We start from the raw sequence: 23709 nt of genomic DNA, 5'->3' as shown, positions 1-23709 counted from the left end.
GAGGGGGCCGGGGCCGCCACATGGCGCGCTTGAGGAGATGGCAGCTGCGCTTTGTTTCCAGCAGCTAGGGTGAGTCACCGGCCCCCGCAGTCCCAAAGCAGGGCAAACACTCAGGCTCAGGCAGCTGAAAAATTTGCAGCAGGAGCGGCTACCCAAGCGGCCGCAGCCTCTTCCTCCTCCTTCTTCTCCGCCGCCGCTGCCACTGCCACCGCCGCGGCCGCCGCCTCCACCCTGCCTTCTCCCAGCCTCCGCCCCGTCCCCTCCTCCTCCGCCCGCGAACTTAGTCAGCGGTTCGCGCCTCCGCGCGCCTATTGGCCGGCGGAACGCGACGCGTCACAATGGAGCCGGTCGGAGGCGGCGAGCCGGGCAGCGCCGGGGCTTCCCGCTGAGTCCGCAGCCCCGGGCAGCCGGGAAAGTGCGGGCGCAGGCCGCCCCGGGCGCGCCCGGAGAGGCGCGGGGCGCACGCTGCGGAGAGCGCCGGCGCCCGGGGCTGGAGTCGCGCAGGTAGGTCGGAGCGTGACACCCGGGCTGGTTAAGGAGGAGCCGAGTCGACCCAGGTGGTGAAGGCGGAGGAGGGCAGGGTAAGGGGACGCAGCAGGTGGGGTTGGCTGAGCAGGTGCGGTTACCTGTCCAAGCCTCACCTGCAAGCGAGGCTATGGGCAGGTGGCGCGGCCAGAGAGATGAGTGGGGGCTTCACTGCTCCCTTGCCTTTGAGAGAGAGGGGAGCATTACTCCTGAAAGGACCTCTCCTGGATGCTGGGGTCTCTTGGGGCAGGAGGAGTGGGCAGCCGCGCCAAGTCGATCCCCTCTCTGCCCCAGCACTTGGGCTCTGCACCTGTGTGTGAGTCGTCGGGGCGCCCGGGGAAAAGGTTCTGCTTTCTCAGGCTGGGGTCTCTCCCCAGATGAGTGAAACTCCCTCAAGGGGTCTATATTTGGTTGTTTTCACTTGCCCCTGCCTTGGCGCTGCTTGTTGGCAAACATTTTATGCTCTTGGGTACTTGGTATTCGTCTGTAATTTGGTGATATTCGTGGTTCTTCCGTTTGAAGGAGTAGGGGGCAACTGATGCCCATTAAGAGAGAGGTTCAGAGTTTCTTTCTCCTGAGCTGTAGTTGAGCAGGTGCTGAGAGGGCAGAAGGGAGGAGGCTGCGAGTTGGCTCATTAATCTGCGTCCTCAACTGACTTCCCAAAGTCCATAGGTTGCCCTTAATCAGATGTCATTTGTGAAAGACTTTTCTCTGTGTCAGAAAGGCTCTCTCTCAATACTCCACCGCCTGTCCCCCACCCTCTCAAAAGGACAAACCTAAATTTAAAAACAAAAACCATTGTGTTTTTGTTTTTTCTTGAATAATCCATCCTGCCTAAAACAATGTGCGCGCGCGCGCGCGCGCGCACACACACACACACACACACATACATACATAAAACCTCTACTGTAAACATATTTGCATAAAACATTTTAAATTGTAAACATGTAATCAATTTAAAATAGGTTATTTGTTCAGCTTGTATTGAAAAGAATTAGAAGCTGAGAGTGTAGCTCAGTGGTAGAGCACCAGCTTAGCGTGGGCAAGGCCCTGGGTCCAGTCCCAGCGCTTCAACTGTCTATGGCTTCTACTACTAATAATTAAGTGGCATGTGCCTTTACCAGACTGTTGTCTCCTAAGTCTAGGTGTACAGATAAAATACAGAAAAGAACAGTATAATTAATTAACGAGTCTAGTACCCATCTGTGCACAGGTTACTCCTCCTGAGAACCCCCAAATGGTCAGAGTTGTGGATGTCAAGGTGACTTTCCTTGGCCCCTGGCTTTCCTAGTCAGCAGCTCCACTCTTGAAGAGAATGTAAATGACAGTTAATCCCCCAGGTAATTAGGCCTGTATGATTTAAGATTATAAGCTCTAACATGTCTGATACTGCTCTAAGCTTAAAAGAGGGCCCTTCATTCAGGGAGTGGAGTGGATAAATCTGTCATTGGGTGCACAGTTGAGTTGTAGCACTTTTCTTAATACCCACTTTTCAAAGAAAAAAAAAAGGTGTGTTAGAATTAAGTTTACTATAATCTATAGTATGAAAACAGCAACATCAATGAAAATAAAAGGCCCTGATGAATACAACTTTAAAAGAATACTAGGTTGTCCAGAGTTTTTTAGACTGATCTATTTTGGTATTTTCTGGTAGGGGCCTGAGATTTGTCATTTTGTGTTTTGCTTTCTGAAGTTGAAGGGGAAAATATTTTAAAATTTAGAAGATGCTGACTTTAACCAGTTTTACATATAAGCAAGTTTTTAAAAATTTCAAATATGTATGTTCCTCTTTTCTCTACAAACCATACAAAAAAATAGCCTATTTAATCCAGTGCCTGATTTTCATTTAGTCTCTTTCAATTTGAATTTTCAAATTTTATTGTTATTTCTCCACCCCAGCTTCTTTTATATCCAGTGATGTTATTAAAAATTAATACATTCCGATTATGTCATGTTACTCCCCAGTTGGTGGAATGGTTTGCATTGCCTTCAGTATAATGTCCCTCACTGCTGTACCCACTTCCAGAGCACTGGAGGTACCAGCAAACAACTTCGACTTGTGCCTACCCAAAAGGAGAAAAGGAATTTTTGGAAACCAAAGCACAGTGGAGAATTAATTTAGCCACTTATAAAATGCCTTCTAATTTGTGTCATGTCTGTTTTCATGTTGCTGACTTCCTTTATTGCTATTGCCTTCTTTCATTTTTATTTTCTTATCTCTATTCTCTAAACTTCCTACATGGCTTTATTGTGACTTAGTTTTAGCTGGGGTGTAAAATAATGCCTTTGGTAGACCTGATAGTCTATTCTTCGTTTTTGGATCATTAAGATTGAGCTTTAATAAAATTAGGCCTAACTCCAATCACTGAATCTTTCTCCTAAATTTTTATCACTGCCGTTCACTGAGAATGATCAAAAAAAGGGTAATAATAAACTCCCTGTTCTATGACTTCCTTTCATTTAGGATTCTACTCAATTGCAACACAATTTAAATTTACTCCTTCAATGCTATTGTGAACAGAGTAAAGGAAATGAATAAAAAATGAGTTGTCAGGGCTTCAACCTTGACCTTTCCTTTTTGCCTTTTTGGCCTTTAGCATATCTTTGATATGGGTCACATGACTCTGCTTGTCCCTTTCCAGGCTGTGTATATTTGAACTTCATCTCCTGCTTCTTCAATTTCAGAGTCCTTTGTAAGTCTTCTTGTCTGTCTCATCTTGTGTTCTTGCACAGCTTCCTTCTGCAATGCCCACTCTTCTGCAGTAGGACTTTAATGGAAACTGCCAGTGCACAGCTTCTCTTTTTATTCTGTTTCCAGCTCCATGCAGGGGACTGAGAGCTTCCTCTAAGCATCTCTGATGGAGACCAAATTCTTTAAGGCCAAGTAGCATGTTCCTTTGGATTCTTTCTCACATATGCAAAATTGAGAGCATATTCAAACTTTCTTTATTTTCTTCTGTCAAATTATTTTCAGCATTTCAAAATACTTTAAAAAATAAATAAATAAACTATTCTAATTTAGAACCAGGAGTTCTTCAGGCTTTTACCTAAGGGCTTGAACTTTGCAAACTGATGGGTTTGCATTAGAACTGTCCTCACTTTGGGTTAGTTGCTGGATTAGTTAACTTTAACTACCATTTACCAAGACCACAAAGAACAATGGTTTAAACCAAGTGATGTGTGTTTCTTTTTCATTAAAAGTAAAAGTTATAAACAGATGATCTAGAGATGGATCCTAGCTCTGTATTCTCTTTTATTAGATCTTTTGTTATAAGATGAGCCCCAACCTCATGATCCAAGATGAAGTTTTAGCCATCACATCCAAGTTCTCAATAGTAGAAGAAGGAAATAAGAAAGTGGAGAAGAGGGAAAAGGCAAAAACCTATGGTCTCTTAAGGAAATTTCCTAGAAACCATCATATTCTTGTTATATCTCATTGTCTAGTACCTAATGCCTAATCTCACTTCCTGAATCAGAGTCTGGGAAATATTGTCCTTTACTCTTTAGTCTTATTCCTAGCTAAAAGCATGGTGTGGAGGTCACAAGCTTAGGATAAAATGAATTTGGGGGTATTCAAACACCACAGTTATTCAAAATCTCTCTTTTCTTGACTTGAGGTACCCAAAAGATTCATGAATTAGACAATACAATAATGTTCAGAGTGGATTGATTTAGGTTATGGGAGATATAGTCTCATCACTGAGTTATTCCATTTGATAGATAAGTAGTTTGAATGAACTACTGGGAGGCAACTGAATGCAGATGGAGCATGGCTGGAGGAAGTGGGTCATGTGGGTGAGGGATGCCTTTGCACTATATCTTGTCCCTGGCTCCTTTCTTGCTCTATCTGCTTCCTAACTACCATGAGCTAAGCAGCTTTCCTCCACCATACACTTCTGCCATGATGTTCTGCTCCACCTCAGGCCTAGGGCAAGGAATCTGCTAATCACAGACTGAACCTCTGAAAGTGTGAGCCCCAAATAAATGTTTCCTTCTCTGAGTTGATCATGTCAGGTATTTTGGTCTCAGCAACAAAAAACTAACAAACACAAAATACTAGTTCACATTTCTCCTATTGATTTTTCATAAATTATCTTGTTTTCCTGCTGAAACATCATTGACATTCAAATCCTTTTTAAATATTTGGGCATTTTCCCCAAATGGTGATGATTCCAGACTACAGGGTTGTACCTTGTCATGGGAGGCAGAGAGGGGGTGTTTGAGAGACAGGTAATAACATATTATCACTCCCTGTTAGCATTTATTTCTTAGCTTAAAAACATGGCTCAGATTAAAAGCATGTCTTGTGAAATAAAACAGACCTAGATGCAAATCCTGGCTCTGTCACTTACTCATTGTGCATTCTCAATCTCTTTATCTGTGAACTGGAATGGGATTAAATGGGGGGAAAATGGATGTAGAGTGCTTAATACCATGCCTGATAAGAGAAATGGTTGCTTTTCCTTTTTTATTTGGCCTAACCTGTGTGAAACTTTAAAAAAATCAACTCTTATTTTTTTAATTACATTTTAAAATTGATCATTTTTGTGCATAGTCAAATGAATGTACTTGACTTTCTAGTCAAACTTTTTAGAATTGTCTCCAAAATCCGTTTATGACCCCAATAGTAGCAAAATTGTTCTGTACCTTTTGATAAAAACAAGAATAGCCAAGCTTTCACCTTCCTCATCTTTAATTTGAATGATTTTTTGGCTAATATATCCAGACACTAACCATTACCACTATTGAGTATGTTTCATAGTATTTTTAGCAGTTATTTATTAAGCACTGACTATGTGTCAGACATTATGCTAAATTCTAGAGATGCAACAGTAGGCAAGAATATGTGATCACTACCCTTATGGAGGCTGCAAGATATTGAGAGAGACAGGAGAATTTATCACTGCATACACACGAAAGTTGCCACTGTGAAAGTTGTTAGGAAGGAGACATACAAGTGCTGTTAAAGCATATGGAAATGGTGACTTAAGGAACAAAATATTGGCCAGTGACTGCAGTAACTAAATGAGGAGTTTTGTGGTTTAAAAGGAACTTAGACATGAGATGAGCTACCCCCAGGCAGGGGCCTGCAGGTTTACAGCACTATTCCAAAGGAGGCAATCATAATGTTTGGAGTCACCTTTAAAATAAGTATATATAATATATAATTTTGCAATGTGATACTGTGAAAAGGGCTATATAACTCAGGAATGATTTAGTTCTGTTATAGTGTTGTTTGTGCCACACTGAGAGAATCAAGTAGTTGATCTGCATCACCGTTCACAAATTTATTTTGAAGCCATGTAGCCAAATGGGGAAAAACTGTTAAAAGAGACAGTTTGCAGAAGAATAGGTAGCTCATAAAGCAGCAATGGAAAATGACCCCAGGGTGGGAGGTATGGGCAATGTTTTCAAAGGGTCAGCTGGACTACTATGCCTAGGATGGCCTTTCTCAAAGCCAATGAGGAGCCCTAACACCCCATCCCTCTATAACTTTTTGGTTTGTGTAAATAGGAAGTCAGCTTGGCACAGGAGTACCATTGGCAGGGGGTGTCATTTCCCCTTGCTCTGTCCAGCTGAGCTAATGGGGGAGGCTGTGGGGTGAGTGTGGCATCTCTAAATCCCTCTAACAGCCTTGGAGGAAGCTCTTCTTCCATGTCTCCCACCAATGGTGGTATGGCGTGACTGAACCTTTGGGACAGAGCCATCAGCCCTCAGACTGCAGGTTAATTCTTGATCAGAGTGGATGCATTTAAGATGAATTCTGTTCATCTAAAGATTTTTAAAGTTTATCTCTCTAGGCAAAACTAAATGAGTTTGTTCCTGGCCCCATTTCAATACCAAAATAGGCAGTCCTCAACTGAGCTGTGACTTGTCTTCCAAATGTGAGTCATCATGCAGTTTCTCAAAGGCACCATGTTGTGCACAATGGTTGGTTTTGCAGTTTACCCGAAGGGAACTCAGGCTGTGCCAGTGCAGCCCTAAGATGCCAGAAGTCTCTCACATTCACTCTCCCAGGAATGCCCTTGTACCTTGGACTTCTTGCTCTGCATTTGTCCCAGTATTTGGAATTTTCCCCAGTGGTACATCGAGCTTGCTCCTACCTGGGAACTTCTCAGATGCAGTTCCCTATGCCTGGAAAGCTCTTCTCTTATGTATGTGCCTACTACTTCCTTCACCTTGATGAAGTGCCTACTCAAATGTGATCTTAGCTGTCCCTTTCCCGGCTACCTTAGGTAATGTAACCACACCTTCCCCTGTCCTCATCAATCTCTCACACCTGGGTGTAAGGTTGGTTTGTTTTCAATGTTCATTTCCCTTCACCTCCACCAGCAGATAAGTTCCAAGAAAAAAAAGACTTGGTCCCTTTTGTTGACCTGCTCTGCCGTGGGCTTACAAACTACTGCATGTAATAGGGTGCAAGTAATTTTACCTCACAGGGCATAAAATGAGGATGTTAATACCTGTGCCATCCACTTCACCAAATAAATTGGGAATGTGGCTTAAAATGAACTAAGACGTGAGATGAGCCTGCCCCCAGGCAGGGGACCCACTGTTCCAAAGGAAGCATTTCATAATGTTTGGAGCCACCTTTAAAATGAGTGTATCTAATATATAACTTTGCAGTATCATACTGTGGAAAGAGCTACATAATTCAGGAATAATTGAATTCTCTTACAATGTATTTGTGCTATACTGGCAAACTTTATATACAAATACTTGTTTTGATACACCAAGTAGAAACATTTGAGAAAGAGAGCTGTCTCATTCTTTCCTGATAATTTGCTGTTCTCCTGGAGGTGTGCTATATTTTTGCAAATAGCAATTCTATTTACTCAACTATCTAACCCAGAGAAACCTAGAACTAGCTCTTCCTGGGCTTCTCCTCACCTCTTCTCTTCTATACCCCTGCTTAACTTACTGGTAACTAATGAGTCTAGAGACACATCCCTCAGGTCCTCCCTTCACCACCCAGCCTCTTTTTTGCTGCCTGAGGCTTTTCTAGGAGATTGAATAATTGTCTTTTAGCTGATAGTGTAGTTTGTAGTCTTACCTATCTTCCTTCCTCCAACCATAAATTTGTTGTCCACACTGCAGTAATCCCTAAAAGGCAAATCTCATCCTAATGTCATGCTTTGAGATGATGTCCTTTGCTACAAGGAGCAAGTCCAAGTGCAGCAGTATATCATTTAATAAAGTCTCCATATGGCTTCAGTAACTCCTTGCTTTCACCTTTTGCTACTCTGTCATTTCTTCATCCCCAGTGCATATACCATGGATACAGTTATAGCCCCATACTGAGCCATCCTGAACTATTTGCAGTACAAGGGAAAAGGTTCTAGGTAGCCAAATGGCTTCACTCCCTGGTTGTATTCCTTTCTTTATCTGGGATCTTCTTGACAAAGCTGTGCCCATCTTACAAGACTGAGTTCAAACGTCCTTCTTCTGAAAGTCCATTTCTGACTCTGCCTTCTGCCTGTCCTTCCCGAGAGCCCTTCACTCTTGCCTCTGTGCTGCCTTGAGCCATGTTTCCCAATCCTTGAGCCTATGCCAGAGAACACCTCCATTTCCTCCTGAGTGTTCCTTCAAGATAAAGAATATATTTTGTTCATCTGCTGGGCTTCCTGGACTGGGCTTCAGACCTAATGTACTATGGACATGCAATAAGTGGATATCTAGAGAGAATTAGGAATGAAATTCAGCATATATATTACCCACTCCAGGGCTTTATTTCAATAAATACTTTTGACTCCTATTTGACCAAGACTTGAAAGAATATCCCCTGGAAGGTTAGAATTAATAAGATATATTATACCTGCTGTTAATAGGTATCAGATGAATGGCCAAAATACTTCATCAGTGAGATAGTGTTTCTTGAACATTTACTGGGCTCAGAGTTCCAGATTTAGCAACTTGGAAGGGATGCTTGGGGCAACTTTTGCACTTTTCTGAAATAATTTGTGTCTTTGTCTTTCCATTAGAAGTCAGAATTTTAGATGGTTATTTCTTGGCTTACAGTACCTCCATTTTCCTTTGAGTACCCTTTAAAGAATTGTGAAAAGCTGTGTGCTATACTAATTTTCTAAGTTAATAGCTAAAGTTTTTCATCATTAGTTTAAATATTTGTAAATGGTGACATTTCTGATAATATAAATATTGATTTAAAAAAAACTCTTAAATGAACCCAATGGAAACTAAATTAAATGTCAAAATGATTTGCTACTTATCATCATCTATGTAAAAGACACAACAAGCTTTTCTACAAAACTCAGCAGATTTATATAGTTCTTTTTGTTCATAGAACTAATTTATTCCTCATCATCTTCAAAACTTAATCCAATATATGATTCTTTTGTTTGAAAATTTTCTCTTGAGTATCTTTTTATACTCTTGTCACACACATACACATATGCACAGAGTTAATTTTTTTAAGTGCTTGTGACAATAAAGCCCTAAATAGTAAATAAAATTTATTTTGGATTGCACTATGATTTACTAGTATACAGCTGACCATAACAACAAGTATGTTAAAAATGTTTATGCTTATTACTCATAGGTGAAATTTTACTGGAAAAGCATCATTTGAATGAGAGTTATAGGGAGTTAAACATAGTTTATTTATGCATAGGTAAATATTGGTTGTGAGAATAAGATAGACTTCATAAACAAATGCTTAAAAAAAACTGGAGTGCTTAAGAAATCTTGCCTCATAAATAAGTTTAGGGAAGAAAACAGTGAAATTCAACTCTATAGTTTAAACTCCTGATCATATGCTATTAGTCAGCTTTATTGCTATGACAGAATACCTGAGAAAAACAACTTAAAGGAGATTTGAGCATGAGGTACGGCAGAACATCACTGCAGAAGGGCATGGTGGGGGAAAGCTGCTCACGTCAAGGCAGCTGAGAAGCAAAGAGAATGGTGCCAGGGACAAGATATAATTCCTAACGGCACACCCCCAAGAACCTGACTCCTTCCAACTAGACCCCACCTCTGCAGTTTCCACCACCCTCCAATAGTCCATTCAGCCATGAATCCCTCAATGGATGAATCAATCCATGAGGTCAGAGCTCTCATGATCACTTCCCTAAATCTCCACCTCCGAACATTGCTGCTTGAGAACTAAGACTTCAGCACATGAGCTTTTGGGGGAAACTTCACATTTAAACCACAATGAAATCAATCTAGTGACTGATCAGAAAAATGGTTTTCAGTGTTCTACTGACTGATGACTTGATTAGGTCCTCCTTCATTGTTGCTCTAAGGAAAGAAATAGAAACTTTTCTTCTCAGTCCTGAAAGAATTTGCTTCTCTGTCATGGAAGTCTTTCACTTTCTCAACATTTATGACCCTATGGGTCTTTCAAAATGACTCTTTGCTTGGTGGCTTGAAATTTGTACTCCCCACAAGACAGTGCACTACAAACCAACTACTGAGAAGTGAGGGTTTGCCCTTTTGTAATGTGGGAAAAGAATGAATTTGAAAGGGGAAAAAGGAAGACCATGCATCAGGTATTTTGAAGGAGATGCTGTTAGACAAGAGTTAGTTGATGATTTGAAAGCATGTTCCATTGTAGTACATTTTCCTACTACAATATACCTCCAAATCTCTTACTCTCATTTAAAGATTGCTCATTTGAATGCTAAAAAAAAAAAAAAAAAAACACTTCTCAACCTAGCTATCAACTCTAAAAGGTAAAATGTCCCCCCATATATGTCAATTTAAGTATTTCCTTTTGGTAGGCAGGGACATTCAGTAGGGGAAAAGCATGGTTAGATTACATAACTCTTTTCAGTATACACAATGGATAACAAAGTGATTTATCACCATCATCCATTTTAAGAACACATGTACAAACTCTCCTAGAATAGTCAGAAATTATACTGTACATATTTTTGATACTCACTGTTAGAGAAAAAGAACTTCAGTTAAAGATCATCAAACATGTGGTGGTGCACACCTGTAATCTCAGTGGCTTGGGAGGCTGAGACAGGAGAATCACAAGTTCAAAGCCAGCCTCAGCAACGTTGAGGCACTAAGCAACTCAATGAGACTCTGTCTCTAAATAAAATATAAAATAGGGGTGGGGATGTGGCTTAGAGGTTGAGTACCCTGAGTTCAATCCCTGGTACCCCCTCCCCCCCAAAAAAAATCAACAAACTCTTAACTGATAGCTGGATTATCAGATAACTGGTTTTTAAGAACAATTATTAATCCTATTGGAAAAAATGCTTAAGATTTTATCAAGAATGTTAATTTCTTCCCAAAAGGAGTCTATAAATTGTAACATGTAAAAATATTTGGCTCCAGGTTAGACAAGACATTTATTTTTCTTGGTGGAAAAATGCAATCTGAGAGGAGTTGAGCATAGTTTGCAATTAACCTGGTTGTTGTCCTGTTGAGTGGAAAGCCTTTCTTTGGAAACCTCCCAGTTACTCCAAGGGTTTCTGGAGGCTATGGCCCTCCATGAGAGGACATGGTGCAACTGTCCCTACTCTTTTGCTTTCTCTCAACAGCTTATAGCAAGTCTTTCCTGAAACACTTAACAGGAACCTACACTATATCCTCTATTACATCGTGTCACTTCTAACACACTCAAGTTTTTTGTTTCTCACATTTATGCTCATAATAACTTGTAGTACATGGAGCATGTGTTATACCCCTATGATACAAATGTGGAAACCATGTTCCATAGGGGACATGTAGCTTTGCTTAGCAAACCTCACACTTAGTGGCAGATCTGGTATTCAAAACTAGATAAAGCAGCTTTTTCTACAATATAGTGCCTGATGCCTTTTCACAGATGTATTATTTTATAAAAGGCTCTCAACTGGGAAACTTGACTGAAAAATAATATGAAAATGAAGTGAAACAGATATACTTGTAAAATGCCTAGTAGAAAGTGTGGCTCATAGCAGAACCCAGATTTTTTTAAAAAGAAAAATAATCATATTTGAGTCTTTGTTCTGATGTGTTTATGTATATATATATTTAAAGTTTTATATATATATATATATATATATATATATATATATATATATATATAATTTTTTTTTAAAATTATTCAATAGTTTTTGTTTTTGAACACTTAATATGTACCAGGCATCATCAGGTACTAGGACTAAATCCAATGATCAAGAAGAGAAAAAATCCTTTGTTCATGCACTGAATATCCTAGAGGAGGGAAGCTATGCAATAAGCAAATGCAAGGGATAATGTCATATAATAGATGGTATGAAGAAAAATAAAGCAGCGTGAAGGACTGGAGAGTGGTTTAGTGGTAGGAATTAGCTGGGTGGCCAGGGACAGCATTCCTGGGGGACATTTGTGAGAAGTCCTTCATGTGATGCTCACCTGATTCTGACTGTAAGACTTTGGGTCGGATAAGTTGATTCAAGTCATGGTATGCTGGAGTTATGTGGAAGAGATCCGACAGAGTAGATGGATTTTTAAGTATTTCTATTAGGTATCCTTGAGGATCTTTTCCAGAATGTACATGTAATCACGTGCATACAGTTTTAACATGCCTTGAATTCATCCTTAGAAACCCTCTCCACATTCATGCCTCTGTTCTAGTTCTGTCATTTCTTTTTACTGAGAAGATATTAAGGTTGCGAAAGGCAAAGTAAAAATTGTTTACAGTGTCATGACTATTTAGTGGCTAAATCAAGGACCTAAGATTTCCAGAGAGTTTTCCACTGCTTTGTTCATTAAAATCTGTAAGTAGCTAAAGCATTACATTCTGTAAAGATTGGGGGTCGGTGAATTTGACCTTTGTTAGACAGAAGTTAAAACAATTATAGTCTCTAAAGCATCTCCTATTTCTTATGTTCTGTTATAGCCTGAATGTCGGTGTCCTTCTCAAGATTTATGTGTGGGAACCTAACCCCTAAGGCGATAGTGTTGAGAGGTGAGGCCTTGGGAAGTGACTGGCTCTTGAGGGTGGAGTCCTCATGAATGATACTGGTGCCATATAAAACAAAGGCTTGCATTAGCCAGTTTTCTATCACTATAACATAATGCCTGAAACAGGAATTTTCCTAAAGAAAAGAGGTTTGTTTAGCACATTGTTTTGATGGCTGAAAGTCCACACAACATAGCCCAGGCTTTGGCTCCATTTTGGATGGTGGAACATGTACAAAGAAAGGATCACAACTCTAGCCTGGAGGCAGAAGGAGCCAGGCTTTCTACTAAACTACCAAAGGGTGGCATAAGATCTACTTCACACCCCCAGTGACCTAATGGTCTCCACCAGGCCATACCTCTTCATGGTTCCACCACTTCCCAATACTGCCACCCTGTGGACCAAGCCTTTACCATGGGGGCCTTAGGGGAGCACCCAGATGATTTCCGAATCATAGCAAGATCCAAAGGAGCTTGTTTGCCCCTTCCTCCATGTGAAGAAACAGTGAGGAATTACTGTAAGGAGTGAGCCCTCACCAGACACCAAATATGCCAGGGCTTTGACATGGACTTCCCAGGTTCTAGAACTGTGAGAAATGAACATTTGTTGTTTACAGACTACCCCGTTTATGACATTTTTCTGTAGCAGTCTGAATGGCCTGGGATGTGCATCATTTTATGTAGAGTAAAACTCCCCCAAGTGCGGGATGGTTTGGGTGGCTCTTTTCTCATTTACTAAAATATAAACAAAATATCAGGCTGATGGCAAGAAAGAAAAATGCCAAGAAATGGAGATCTGGAAGTGGGGATACTTCTCTTTCCTCATGGCTGAAACTTGGCACTCCATGGTTTTAAGGAATAGGATAGGGAATGCTATGACTTTCAAGGTCTTTGTACAAATAGCAGAATGACAAGAGATGGGAAAAGTGTTGTCCCTCTTTCTACAGAGGCAGTGATTGTCTTAGAGTGAATCAAAAATCCTCCCTACCCAGCAGTTTCCTCTGGAGACATTTGATACAACTTGGAGATAAACTTAGTCACTGTCAGGAAAATATTCATTGTAGCAACTTATCTTTCCAACCAGACTTCCTAAAGATGTCTCAACTCTTCCTACTACAAAATAACTCAAATTGTTAAGTAGTAATCATCCACACTGTGGAATTAGAACATGATTTCCCAAAGTAGCTGCTATTCAAAGATTTTAATTTGCATCTTCAAGATTTTCTAGTAAAATACTTCTAATTTTAAAATCTCAGAATTCTAGCAAGTCTACTTCTTCTAAACATTGATATTTATTGAGCTTTTAGACTGATTTTTTGTTGTTATTCTTACAAATGCAAAGAAAACCTCATATTTTTTTCTTTTTTTTTTTTTTGTTTTTTTTTGTTTTTGGCCCTTAATTCACTGATGACTCTAATCAAAGAAATTCTTACCTTTTCTCTCAATCAGTGAAAGGCCCTTTCCCCTTTGTTTCTCTCCCCACCCCCATTTTTTGGAATTTCTAGCCTACTTTTTCATCTGTGTGCCTTGTTACTATGGTAATAGGCAGCACAGAAATAGAGAACAAAGCAGATGTAGTAAGCATCTCCTGCATGGTTTATAATGCTGAAAAGGGATCTAGCTCTTTCAGGCATTCTTTATTGGTGACAGAACTAGACCAGCCCAACTGGGAGGGGCACTGGAACTATGGGCTGATTTGGATCCTGCTGTTCCCATTTTCCTACACTTCACCACTCCTTTCTCTGAGACCCAGGAATCATGAAGGTGAAGAAAGATCAATAGGAGCATATGAAGAGGATGTGGTAGAAAAATTAGCACCATAATAATAGTCAACACACTGCAAAGAACCAATGCTTCTGCTGAAGCATATTACATAAAAGGGTATATTGGACATTTTTAAAGCTTATCAATCCTCCCTCCCTCTTCTCTCTCTCTCTCTCTCTCTCTCTCTCTCTCTCCCTCCCTCCCTCCCTCCCTCCCTCCCCTCTCCTATTTTTATTTTTGGTACTGGGGATTGATCTCCAGAGGCACTCTACCACCGAGCTACATCTCCAGTTCTTTTTCTTTTGAAACTTGGTCTCACCTAAGTGCTGAGGTTAGCTTTGAACTTATGGTCCACTGCCTCAGCCTCATAATTCACTAGGATTACATGCATGTGCCATCTTGCCTGGCTACCAGTCATTAATTCTATTGCTTGAATTTGCACCATTCAACTTAATCTTTCACTAGAGAAGATTTGCCACCTTAGAAGTTCCCCCTTTTCAAGGCATTTAACTTGTGGTAGATTTTTCTTTTAATTTTAAAAAATAAGTAGTCAATTAATGCATGCTTATTTTGTATTTGCTTTAGAATTACATTAAATATTGTGAAAATTAATGACATCCATAAGATACAGGAATTGCCCAGTGTTTAACCTTCTACATGCAAATTCATTCTTTCATATATTACCTCTTTATCATATTCCTAGATATCCCTAGTGAACTTCCCAAAGATTAAATAAAGCATCTCAATTACTCACTTCTACTTTCTGTATAATTATTTTGAAACTTATCATTATTTTTAAGTTTTGTATTGCTTATACTTTTCTGTTTAGATTGAATATATAATCTGAAATAACAAGTATATTTTAGAATATAAAGTCATTGTCCACAAATCAAATTTTTAGACCTAAACAGGCTGATTGATTCATTGGCTTATTGTATTATGTTATGAGGTCCTAAACTTCCTTCCAGGTCTAAATTCTTCTATCTTTACCCATTTGGCTTCTTTTTACCTGATGAACCCATATTTGTCAACTTTGTTATTTGCCGTGGTGGCTCTATCACTGATTTGAATTATACTTGGAATGAATGCCACGCTTAGAATTTTTTAAAAAAAAAATACCCACATGGAGTACTTCTCCCTGCCCAGGTCAGTTTTTCCTCTTGGTGGCATGAATGAAGGAGAGCACAGGAGTGGGATTTGGGACACACGTATTGACTTGGGCTCAGCCTCTGCCTGGGGTGGGCTTGGAGGTGCAGTTTTAGACCAGTAAACAGCATAGGGATTGACTGGGAATGGTCCAGGAAGTTTTTGAAGTAGAGGTTGGTAACAAATTTGTTTAGGGACAATAAAAATGGCAGCTGTATGAAGGATGTGATGGACGTGAGGGAGATCATGTTGGGGGCCATGAGATGGAATAGAGGAGAGTAATATAAAAGAAATTTGAGGGGGAAAATGTCATAGGATTAAATATTTCCTTTTATCCTATGATAATTAAGTCAACTATGTTTACTGAGATTTTACTAATTTTATTGTAACTTCTTATCTTCAAATCCTTTTTCAGGGAAGGAATGGATTTTGTTCTCCATGAAATCCTCACTTGTGTATCAGTTTACCAGAGTGAGAATACATGGCATTAACCCAATCTTAAATACCATCACTCCTAAATGTGAATGTTTTCTGACAGGAAATGAAACAGGATTTAGAGAAATAGTGGTTGATCTTTGAGAAGAGTGAAGGCTCCTTTTGCACAGGCAAGGTGTACTGAAACCAGGTAGTCCCTCTGTGCAGCTCATTATCTTCCAGGAGGCTAGAAAACTGTGGACGTTCTGGATAGGTTTCAGGCTGGGAGAACAGAGGTTGTGTTTGTGAGGAGTTTCCTCTTCTGTGGATTACTATTCTCTGAACACCTCCTGGGTGGAGGTAGTTTCCATTGCTTTTGATGTTATCATCAATGTGAGGGTAAAAAATAGGCCAGGTAGAATGAGTTTTTTACCAATTCAGAAGCTAGCATTCTGGGAGATTGTGTAACTTGACTGAAGTGGAGGCAGAGGATGGCCAGCAGACTCAGTCTCTTTGTGTAGGTATCTACTACATCATGTGACTGAAGTAGCCAACTTCAGACACTCATGAGAGCAGAAAGGACTGACAATACCAAGAATAAGCTTTTACTGACCATTTTTACAGCTGCTCTCTTGATACTGACCATTACATAATTTGTTTGTGGTTTAGTTTTTTTTTTTTAATGTGATACATGGATTTTACTTTTTTTAATATTTATTTTTTAGTTAAAAGTGGACACAATATCTTTATTTTATTTTATGTGGTGCTGAGGATCAAATCCAGTGCTTCATGCGTGCTAGACGAGCCCTCTACCTCTGAGCCACAACCCCAGCCCCTGGATTTTACTTTTAAAGGGATTAAAATTCTGGTAAAGTTTGAACTTGAACTTAACCCAAGGCCATTCTCATGTACCAGGAAGAAGGACCGAGACAGAGACCTGCTGGCTCTAAATGTATCTTGCTTTCGTGACTTTCTAGTTATGTTTTATTTGCTGAACTTTCACCCACCTTTAGATGAGGACCTCGTGAAGGAGTTTGATCTGTTAGGACTAAGATTTTGAATTCCCTGGTGTGGCTTTCACAGTGGCCCAGCCTCTGCCTTTTTGTAGCTTCTTTGAACTTCAGGGTTGCAAGATGGTCCCTCTACCTGCCCTCCTTCATCTGTAACATATATAATTGCAATAAAATAATTGACTAGCTATTTCATTAATCTTTGTTTCTATCACCAGTCTGTAAATTCTGTGAGGAAGGGGTAGCAGCTCTGTGGTGAAGTTATTCATTTCGTTTGCCACTGTTGATTCTCCAGTGCCATTCACCATGTAATGGCCACTAATTAATGACAGAGTGAATCATTGAATAAATGCATGCATGTTTAGTTTGTTGTTCATTCCATCCAGCCAGGCTGCCTTTTTTTTTTTTTTACCCCCTCAGTTTTATCTGAGGATTATTCACATTGATGCCAGTTTTATTATTTCAAGTTTACTAGTTGTGTAAACTCTGATAAGTGTAAGTCATATAATTCAGTCTCATTTGCTTTATCAGTAAAATGGAGAACTTCTTTTGGATCCTTACTCTGGACTTATAAATATTTTTAGCTGGAAATGAAAAAAGAGATTTGGGAGAAATTGTGCTTGCTCTATGGAAAAATCAAGTCTGGTTTTGCACAGGTAAAGTCTGCTAAAACCTGGGAATCCCTCTGTGCAGACAGCTCATTATCTTCCAGGAAGCTAGAGAACTATTAGGGAAAGGAAATAGTAGGAAAATTTCTACCTGTTTTATCTTTTGACATTTTATAATTTCCCAGTTCAGCTAACTATGCTTAAATTAACCTTTTTTTTTTTGTTAAAGTAGAGTGAAATTATTTAATATAGAAAAAATAGATTTGTATAGTTGTTGATCAAATAGGAACACTTCAGGCAAATTGGAAGAAATGTAGCTGTCCCAGGACTAGAGCAGTAAAGTTTCTGAAATTTAACCTTGTTCAGCAATGAGATAAGGAGTAGGGGTAAAACCCTTACGGTCCTTTATAATTTCCATGCATACTTTGAGATATGTAGACAATAACCTGGAAGTCTTTTATTCTAATTGATTACCCATGGGATAATAGTACTCAAAGTTCTCAAAGAAGGTACAACTCTTTTATTGTTAGAGGTTTTAAAACTTATACATGATGGTAACAAAATCAATAACACTGGCAATTTCCTTAAAGCAATCTATAGAAGAGAAATTTTATTATAATAATATGATCTATTTTTTTTCCTCTTGGATTTCTTTATGATTGCCAATAATTAACTTTAACCAAACCAATTAAAAATATAACACTCATTGCTACTAGGAAAATACAGATTTTTTTTGTAAAATTGCACATTTTAACTATATTTTTTTAAAACCTCTCTGTCACAGGAGGTCTGAATGACATTCTCATGCTATCAGAAAAGGGAAAGCAATATTGAGAAAACCTGACATTGAAAGAGAAGGAAAAGAATTTTAAACATTAAAACTGGTAAACAACTGTGGTACATCCGCACATGGAGTATTATATAGCACCAAAAAGAAATCAGCTATGAAGCTGCAAAAAGACGTGCTGGAATTGCAACTGCACATTTACTCAGTGAAAGAATCCCATCCTGGAGTATCTACGTAATGAATGACACTGACTACATGACTCTAGAAAGAAGGCATAGGGGCAGTCAGATCAGAGGTCTCCAGGACCTCTGGAGCGAAGCAAGGAAAGAACAGGTAGAGTGCCCAGGAATTTTCATGTAGTAAACTCCTCTTGTGTAGGACATTTGGAAGACAGACATGTCACTGTGCATCTGCACAGTTTACAATAGAGTTGTCCCACTTATATGGACTGTGGAATGGGTGAAACTAGCTAATTCAATTATGCAGCATCTCACATAGTTGCCACTTTTGTGGTGAGAACTTTTAGCATCCACTCTGTCAGGTTTTTCTTTTCTTTCTTTTTCCCCCAGAAGACAATGTATCAACCTTAACTAGAGTCAGCATGCTGAACAATAGACCCCTTGACTTCCTGCTATCTGTCTGTACTTTGTATTCCAAACCTGCATCTCCCCAAGTCCTCTACCCTCCCGGCCTCTGGTACAGCCATTCTTTTCTCTACCTCTAGGATACTATTATCCCTACCAGAGAAGCTGACTGCCCAGTCGACTGTTGCCGATTCCAGCTGCCCCTTGTGCCACTTTAATCAGAAATCTTCCACTAATAATTCTCATCACAGATCTCCAGGGCAGCATCAGGTAGCCCCTGAGAAGGATAATGTGACATTGTCATTTGTGTTACCTTTGTATTTTAAAATGCCCTGAGAGTGTTTGATCCTCAGCAAGCTATCAGAGTCAATGATTTTATGAGTGTGCAGAGGGTAATTTCTTAGGTCCTGAGCAGAGAAAAGTAAATATGAACATTTCTCTGCCATTCACAGATGAAGGCTCTGAGATCAAAGGGCCTAAGGGACACGTGCACATCCCTGCAGATGATGCCAATATGATCTAGTTTTTGAAAAACAAGCCATGGTGTTTTAAATGTCTAAATTTATGATGTAAGGATACACAGTTACCTTATATGAAGGAGATCAGAGAAAGAAAACTGTTAAATAGTGTTTGATTCTTTTGTGTTTTTCCTTTCCAGAAACTTCTCAGCAATGTTACCCACGGTGAAGCCTTATGTGAAAAAAAAAAAAAAAAATTCTAAACAAAATGTTTCCTTCCCTAATGAGATTTTGTTTTGGTATTTTATTGTCAGTGTGCTGGAAATTTTGAAATGTTCTCTGTGTATTTCTGATTCTGACCTAATAATCTCATTTGGATTTACCAGGCTCAGCAGCTGTTGTTTTTTTTATCGACTATTGCTAAGTCGTATTAAGGTCCAAAATTGAAAAACCCTTTCTCCTATGTTGGCCTAGATTATTCAGAGTTTTATAAAATTTAAGCCTTTCTCCAATGTTTGCAGTTTTTAATTTACTTATAAGAAAACCTAGAATAATGTTGATAAAATCCCAGGAAGGTGTTTTAGATAGGCTAAGCCTGTGCAGATCTCTCACAGAGTGGTTCTGAAGCCAGCAGTGCTGTTTGCAAATAGACACTCTGTAAATTCATCCATTCTCTTTTCTGCTGGAGGAAGAAGAGACCTCAATTCCTTGGTAATTTAAGTGGTGTTGGTGTATTGCACTAGGCATTTGCAGTTTAATGTTAATGATTGTGTGTAGCACAGCAGAATGCAAAGTTGAGAAATGAAAGCCTTTGAGAATGTCCTGGGAGAGCATAAACTCAGGATTCTAACCATTTTATTGGATGATTCTGCCATTTTACTTGGGGAAGAAATCACAAGTTGAATTTTGCCTTGCCTTTCAATTTATTTATTTAATATAACAAGATTTTGTCTTACATAGCTGAAGAATATGCATCACTTCCTTTGTATTCTCTTGTTAAGGATCCCTCAGTTGTCTGTTACTATAACTTAGTTGTTTTGAGTCTGAGAAAGACACTGGGTATGCTTTTATACTTCTGTGGCTTTACTTTGTCATGAATCCCATGTGATCTCTGTATTTATCATAGTCCCTTTTTTTTCATTTGTGAAGTTTAATTTATTTTCTTCATACATTTAGCATCCAGAGCCATGGGATTCCTTGTTGTCTAGTGATACAGCTAATTATTTCTTCAAGTAATGGGGTACATCAATTACAAAACCATCTTTACATAAATAATCACATTTGATTCTGATAATTTACTGAGAGAGCATGGCTGCAGTTCATTACTATTTTACAAGTAGGCCCAGAGAAGCCACGTGATATACCCCAAATAGCATGTAAAGAGAAGGGTAGAACAAGAGCCCAGGCCTTTGAGCTCTTTGTTCAGTGTTCTTTCTACCTCATCACACTGTTGCATACCCTGTCTTGTGTCATTTCCTAAAACATTTCCACATAAGGAATTTGATCATTATGCTTAAAATTTTGTGCCACATTTTAACAAACTTTATAAAATCAAGTTGTTATCCATTAGTTTCCTTTCTTGCTAAGCATGAATTATTGCTCTGTATGTACAGTGAATGAGCAGAGAGGTCCCTGCTTTCCAGGCCAATCACATTGTGAGTGTCTTACGAACACAAGAATAGCAATGAAGTAAAAAATGAAGGAGATGGCCCTTGCAGGATGAGATAGGATTTGAAAGATAAAGAAAGTAGTCAAAGGGAAATATTTAGAACAGAGGAAATATTTAGAGCAGGAAAGGATGTATGCAGTACTGGAAATAATCGTGGATGAAATGATCCATTCAAGATTCACTTCAAAAGAAATGGAGTACAGTGTGGCATGAGTTGATTATTGTTGGAGCTGGATGAAGGGCATGTGGGGGATTCTCATGCTCTTATTTATGTTAGGAATTTTTCCCATTACAATTTTTAAAAATAAAAACAGCATATTGTATATTTTGTGGATAGTGGGTAGATGGTGCTCAAAGGCATAGGTAGGAAATGATGTTGAAAAGAGTCCAGAACCAGATTTGACAGGAGGCAGTTCACGAATGTATACCTAGGAGTCTTGGCAAGTCCTGGGAGGCATAAATTCATTGGCCCAACCTGAGAGTTTTGCTTGACCATGAGCTCAAGGTGGAGCTGCAGTCCAGCATGGCCTCATCAAAGATGGCCACACCCATTGTACCATCTACTCAGGCTCTCCCACATCTGGTGTACTGTGTTCAGTTCTAGAAGCACATTTAAAGCGGGCATTTTGCAAACTGTGCTTCATTGGTGGGTACCACCAGTATATCAGGTACAGAGGATCATCTTACATCTTGGCCATCTTCTTTCTCTTAGACTCCATCAGCTTATGGTTTTCCACCTAGAACAGACATGATTTTTCCTTCTTCCACATCCCTTTCCTGGTTTTTATTTTTTCTAAACTTTTCCTCTTGGGAGCCTCAGAATGGGCAATAAAAGCATTACTATGATTCCCTGATGCCATGAAGGTGCATATGTATGAGGGCATCTAAGTTAACCTGGAAACAGACCTTCACAGCAGACTGAGTTATACACAGAAAACAGCACTGAACCATTTGGAAATCCTAACATTTTGGTGCAGCTTTCTGACGTGAAGTTCCCTCTCCCTTCCTGCTTAAATGTTTCTCTCCTGCTTAGCAGGAAAAAAAAAAAAATGGAGGGAGAGAGACATGCCAGAGAAATTTGGATAGTTAATAACAGTAAGAAACTGTTAATTAATCATTAATATGCTAAAGCTAATACACATAGACTTATGAAAACGGCTATATTTTCAGAAAATTTGCAAGCCAGGTGTTAAACACAATCATTAATAAATTATAAAAAACTTAAAATTACAGTATTAAAATACTCAAATGTATTACTTCCTAATTATTTTACTATAATTTGCTGGCATCTAAACTTTTTGTGTCAATTGTGTCTAATGCATCTGTGGAATGAAAGCGCTATTATATAATGGTTGTTGTGCCTCTCTTTTTAACACGATGTTCAGTGATATCAGCTTAGTAGTTTGAAATTGGCCTTGGTAGAGGTAATGGTCAATTTGAATTATTGGATTAAGAGATGCCAAAGATTAAGTGGCTTCTGGGTGTGTCAGTGAGGGTGTGTCTAGAATGATTGGCATGTGGGAGAGCAAACTGAAGTGGAGACCCTCCCTAAGCACGGGCAGCACCATCCAATAGGATGGTGGTTTGGATGGAATAAAAGTTGGAGGAATAAGGAAGCTGCAGCAAATGCAAGCTCCTCCATTCCACAGATGCATCAGATATAATTAACACCAAAAGTATAGATGCAAGAAAATTATAGTAAAATAATTAGGAAGTAATACAAATAGGTTCTTGGTTGCTGCTGTGATTGCCTGATGATATCAGACACTTCCTCCTTCACTCTTCCGAAGCAGACTCTGCCAGTGATTCTCCAGGGAGTTTCCAGAAGCATTCAGTCTTGAACTGGGGTAAGTACCACTGATCCCTCTTGTTCTGAGGCTTTAGCCTCTTGGACTGCACAGCTACTGGTTCCTCCAGTTCACTAGCTTGCAAACAGCCAGGTGAACTATCCAACTTCAGGTCATGCAAGCCAATCTAAGAAATTCCCTTTTTATAAGCATACTTCCTGTTGATTCTGTTCTTCTAGAAAACCCTGACTAATACAGAAGTTGATACCAGGAGTGGTTCTAGAGAAACAGAATTGTAAGGATGGGTTTCCTTAGTTGGTTTTGTGGTTTCTGGATTTGACTATCTAAATTGGTTAGGCCTCAGGTTGACAGAGTCTCTCCTACTGGTACTATGGAGAGCAATGATAATCCATTGTGTGAACTGTTTGAAGAAGTATGTAAAGAAAATGCATTTGATACTCGCAGTTCACCACTTGTAAAAAGCAAGGAGTTTAGTGACTCTATGTAATATCTTTGAACATTTCTGGAAAACTAAGAAATATGATGATGGATGTTGATTGATTCTGGCTTCACTGGACTAAGTAACAAAGAAGATTGATGAGCTCAGAAATTTAGTTTCAGCTGCAGATGCGCATAACTGATCTGAAAGCTGCTTAGTGTGTTCTGAAGGAGAAACTTCTCTCTTACAGTCGTGGGGCTGAGATTGTTGAAAACCAAACACAAACCCTTTTCCTGCAATTGCCTGAGTTAAGATGCAAGTTTAAGTCTCAGCCTCAAAAGGTGTCTGCCATTAAAGTGAGGTGCTACTTGGAAAAGAATGGGATCCCGGGCTGGGGTTGTAGCTCAGTGGTTGAACACTTCCCTCTCATGTGTGAGGCACTGGGTTTGATCTGCAGCACCACCTAATAAATAAATAAATATCTTTATTTAAATAAAGATAAATAAATATCTTTATTTTAAATAAATAAATAGATTATCCATCTACAACTAAAATAATATTTAAAAAAGAATGAGATCCTGCAAATGGGATGATGATGTCTGGGAGGAGCCTGA

The 23709-nt window shown here is 39.3% G+C and overlaps 1 protein-coding gene across 7 annotated transcripts in view; it reads left to right on the top strand.

Moving 5' to 3' along the window:
* Window positions 1–301: 301 nt before the first annotated feature.
* The window catches only part of LRRC8B (leucine rich repeat containing 8 VRAC subunit B), a 70489-nt gene continuing 47081 nt past the window's right edge, over window positions 302–23709 (top strand). For 3 of the 7 annotated variants that reach the window (XM_081305061.1, XM_081305060.1, XM_081305055.1), the window contains exon 1: window positions 302–504. The gene's annotated coding sequence lies outside the window, so the exon portion shown is untranslated. Of the gene's footprint in view, window positions 505–22659; window positions 22717–23709 lie in introns of all 7 variants that reach the window. The other 4 variants (XM_081305056.1, XM_081305057.1, XM_081305058.1 and 1 more) reach the window with 2 other exon arrangements.

Source organism: Spermophilus citellus (genome assembly GCF_964194105.1).
Source record: "Spermophilus citellus genome assembly, chromosome: 9".
NCBI classification, from domain to species: domain Eukaryota; kingdom Metazoa; phylum Chordata; class Mammalia; order Rodentia; family Sciuridae; genus Spermophilus; species Spermophilus citellus.
This window is presented reverse-complemented; position numbering and strand designations above follow the sequence as displayed.